Below are 4,752 nucleotides of genomic sequence, written 5' to 3' on the forward strand. Positions count from 1 at the left end.
ACCGCTCCTCTCTGGCTCCCGCGTGCGCTGCGGGCGGGCTGCGCGCGGCCGGGAAGCCGGGCCTTGCACAACTGGCCCGAAAGAGGAAGCCCAGAAAGGGCTGAAGTCAACACTTCGGAAGACCGTTGCAATAGAAATAGGCTTCTCGGGCTTTTGTGGAACCACCATCTGGCCCCCAATCCCTTAGCCACTGATATATAGAGGCGACAACCAAGGGGGTCGCTCCCGAGACAGGAGGGCCCGCGGCGCAGGTAGGGGAGGGCTGAGAGGAAGGCGCAACTTGCCCCAGAATTAAAACCAAGTTGTTTTCTTCGGGGGGGGGGGCAGGGGGGAGGGGTAAGACGAAAGAAGGCACAAACCCGTGGAGTCGAAAAAAGCAGCCCCCGAGCTTTAGGCGTCTTTATCCACATCCGTGGGTGTGTCTCCAGCCAGGCGCCCTCCTCGCACCTCGATGCGGAGCCGCGCGCCGAGCGCTCCACGTCTGCGCGCTGCGTGGGAAGGGCCGGGCTGACACCACTTCCTCCCGAGGCTGCCGACCTGAGCCGGAGCGCAGCCCAGTGCGCCGCGTCGCCCTCCCGGCCCAGCCCCGCGCGCGCGAGGACCCGCGCAGCCGTCGAGGTAAGCGGCGCCCGCCGGTCTGCCCAGGGGCCCTGGGAGCTGCACCGGGACCCGCCGGGCGGTCACCCGACCAGGCGTCTGGCCTGTCGGGTCCGAGGTTCGACCCAGCTCGCGGCGCCGGCCGGGTGAACGCGCGGCCCCCGCTGGGCCCTCCAGGGCAGCGGGTCCCCGGAGTTCCCTCCGCCGACCCCTGCAGTTGACCCAGCTCCGCGGGGGGGGTTGGGGCTGGGGCTCGTCTTCCCCGCGTTCGGATTTGTCAGATTTGACTGATTTCCTGCCCAGAAAATTGCTCCAAGGTTAGACGGGGAACTGGTACACCCTCGCCTGTCCAGCGGGTCCGGGAGCCCCGGGCTGACCGACGCTGAAAGAATCCCGGGGGGTATTTCACGGGGGGCATTTCAGGAGGGTATTTCAGGGGCGGCATTTCAGGGCGCTGTGCATTGAGTGCAAGTCGTGTGAGAATTTGACGATCGCAGTCTGACGCGTCTTAGAGTGTTTCCTCTTTGAAAACTTTCAGACGGCTGTTTCTTCTTTTTTAAAAATAACTTTTCCTCCGAATTATTGTCCTTTTCGTTTTAAAATAAGGTAGAGGAAAGATGTGGACACCAGGCACAAGTTTTGTAATTTGGCTTGGAATGAGTATCCAGAGCATCCTTTTAGAGCACGAAGCAAACGAACCAGGAGATCATTATATCCAGGAGGACCTCGGGGCAGGGGTCCCCCTGAAGACCTTGCCCAGTGCACCTCTTATTTTCCTTCTGGGAAGGTATTTCTTATCGTTCAGAGCATTGTGGAACGCTAAACGTGTTTTTTTCTAGTGCCACTCATGGCAAAGCGGTTCAAAAATAACTTTTAATGTGATCATTATAGAAAGAAATGGAGTATCGGAGGAAGTAACATAAAGAAAAAACTCATGAGTTTATGACCCCTCAGGTATAATGTGATTTAAATAAAGGCCAGGGTGCTAGCTACTACTAATTTTAAAGTCTAGGGCCTCTGAATGGATGTTTGGGAGCCTTTGTCCTTTTGAATAAACCTCCAGTGGCAATTTTCCCTCTGGCCTCACTGAAATACTGGGACGGCACATGGGCAGTCTTACAGTAACGCTGGCTGGCAAAATTAACAGAGGATCTACTACGAAACTTCTGTAATGTCTTCCGGGTGGTATTTCCTGTCTGCTCAATGTGTTGTGAAAGGTCTAAGAAATTTAATATAATCTTCAGACTATTAGTACTTAGTAATATTTACATTATTACTAATATCTGTGTCTTTTCTGGGTATTTGGAAGACTTGGGTTCTGTTCCATACCTGCCTTTAACTAGAAAAGAGTGACGTTGATTAAGTTGCTTTGATCTCTCTGGACCTGAGATAACTTATCCATAAAGATTATTGACCTACCAAATGTCTGTCATTAAAATAACAATTGAGGAATTGCCCTAATTCTTTGAATTTGTCCTATCTGGAATGCTGACAAAGTTAGAATTGCTGATCACTAACGAGAAAGAATGGAGAAAATAATGATAACAGATGTTGTTAGATTCTGAAATATTTCGAGGCCTTTGTTTTTTAGAAGTTCCTCTAAAAACAGTCAATTTTTGGCCTATATGTAAGATGGCAAATTTCCATTCTTTAGAAAAACTTCAGTAGGGAGTTGATATGCCCAAGCTTGGGCAGGTCCATGTTAGATTTCAAAATTCTTCACATGTTACTTCTCAAGAAATATAACTTTGTAATATGGATTACTTTATGACTTAGTTGCTTTAAATCTTAAACGCAGTACTTACTGGGTTATGTAGTGTCCATTAAATCTTTTGTATTTTCATGTCCTGAGAATGTATACCAATCACCCACTATTTTTTGCCTTTTTTCAATAACAAATTAAAAGTTCTAGACATTTTCATATTACTGTTAGAATGAAGTACCTATAGAATGTATTACCATAAGTGTCTGCATTTGATATGCCACTTTGAATTTCTTCAAACCATCCCACTTTCAAAAAGCATGACTATTTTCACTTACTTTGAATCCTCTTCAATTTTATTTTAGTTATTTTTATACCCAATACCTTTTCGTGAGTGCAGAATCTTATAATAAATTTTGTGTTTCATAGCCTATCACACCAAGATATTTACAATTGCACCGCATTGCCATCACCTAGCCAAATTCCTGGCACCATAGTTGGGACTCAAATAACATTTACTAAACGTGCAGATATATGAGTTCCACTTCTGGGTTGTACCATCAATATGTCATAAGGCCCTGAGACCCAGCTGGCCCAACCCTTAGGCCACGGGCCACACCCTTAGGCCACCAACCCTTAGGCTCAAGCAGGCCGAAATGTAGCACCACTCCAAGGCACCACACCTGCTCAGCACATACTCTAGAGCCTGAATTCATGACTCCTTTTCCAGACATTTCCTGAACATCATCTATGCACTTGAATCACTAAGAATCATATTATAAGAGCTATTGTCTTTCTCCTCTGTCAATGCAGTTTCCTCTTTATCACCAAATGGTAATAGGAAATAATAATTATATTTATTCAGCTTATATTTTGTACCAGACCCTGTGTAACTAATTTAGACGTGTTGTTTCATTAAGCCTCACATCCTGGGCTTATACTATTATTATCAGCTTTTATGGTTGAGGAAATGATAGCACGGAGAGGTTAAGAAGCTTACCTAGGGAGTGAGCAGCAGAGCTGACCTTTGAACTGAGCCAGTATGACACCAGCACTTGAAGTGCTGTACCAAGGACAAGGGCTTAAAGGGTGAAAAAACAATGAGGCCTTTTCTCAGTGAAGTTCTGGTTTAATAGAGGAGATATAAATGGGCAGTTACAGTTCCACATGTGACCAAGATCATGTGCTATGGGAGCACCCATCAGAGTCCTACACCACCCTGGGGTCAGGGAAGATGAAATGAAGGTAGGCAAAGCAAAGAATGTACCTTGTTAAGAGTGGGAAGACAAGCTATAATCACTTGTGAAGTTATTATCTTTATATATGTCTTTTGAAAAAATAATCTGCTTTAGCAGCAATCATGTGATTTCATTTTTATCTTTATTATATTCCAGTCCCTCTTGATAGCTGGCTACATTGATTAAATCAATGAAGTAGTGAGTAGCTTTTTTTCTATTTCTGCTGGGGATCCTTCTGATTTGATCTCATATCACAGACTCATCAGTGAGATGACTGTGGACTGGGAGAGGGGATGAATGCTAAATCACACAGCAGTTGTGATTTATGTCACAAACTGGCTGGAAGATTTACGTCCATAGACAACTATCATATCAAACTGGAGGGAAAATAAAGCGTGGTAGTAGAACAAGCAAACACTAGATTTATTTTTTTCCTTCCTTTTTCACTATGAATTATGTCATACATACAAGAGAAGGTGTAAGATATATACGTAAATTACAGCAAATAATAATAAAGCCAATATCTGGATACGTATCACCCAGCTTAAGAAGTAAGATATTTTCGATACGTCTTCTGACTTCCTCGCAATAGAATTACCCTTTTTTCTTGATAGAGGTAATCATTATTCTGAATGTGCTGATTTTTTAAAAAGTGTTTAGAAAGCACGTACATGCATTTGCAGAAATGTCAAACTGGGAATTAGAGTATATCGGCACTTGGGAAACAAATTAGAATCTCCACTGACTTGAAGCATGGTCATAAATAGAGTGTTCTATTAAGTAAAGACAACTTAATTTAAATAACATTAAAACATAGTGGATTACAAATGGTTAAGAGTAAGTATCGTGGAAGTAGTGGTATCTTAGTCATTAATGAAGTGACCAAGATTCATCAGGGGATAACTATAACTTTTAAGTGTAATAAAGCATATGTAACGTAGGAACTGCTAATTTCCATATTACTTAGATTTCTGCTTTAAATACAATTCAGTCATTCAAAAAAATATTTACCAAGCACTATTCTAGGTGAACAGAAGAGGCAAAGGTCTCTGCATTTGTGGAGTTTATATTCCAATGGGGAGATATAGACAATCATCAGTAAGCATAATAAATAAGTAAATCATATAGGTATTAGTGAATGAAAAGTACTATTATAAAGGGCAAAGTTGGGGCTTCCCTGGTGGCGCAGTGGTTGAGAGTCCGCCTGCCAATGCA

General features: G+C 43.9%; 1 protein-coding gene across 2 annotated transcripts in view; it reads left to right on the forward strand.

The window, feature by feature from the left end:
* Positions 1–513: 513 nt before the first annotated feature.
* The window catches only part of APBB1IP (amyloid beta precursor protein binding family B member 1 interacting protein), a 95,755-nt gene continuing 91,516 nt past the window's right edge, over positions 514–4,752 (forward strand). The window contains exon 1 of one of the 2 annotated variants that reach the window (XM_024129674.3): positions 514–618. The gene's annotated coding sequence lies outside the window, so the exon portion shown is untranslated. The remainder of the gene's footprint in view (positions 619–4,752) is intronic. The other variant, XM_024129675.3, reaches the window with a different exon arrangement.

The sequence above is a fragment of the Physeter macrocephalus genome, chromosome 11 (genome assembly GCF_002837175.3).
Source record: "Physeter macrocephalus isolate SW-GA chromosome 11, ASM283717v5, whole genome shotgun sequence".
NCBI lineage: Eukaryota > Metazoa > Chordata > Mammalia > Artiodactyla > Physeteridae > Physeter > Physeter macrocephalus.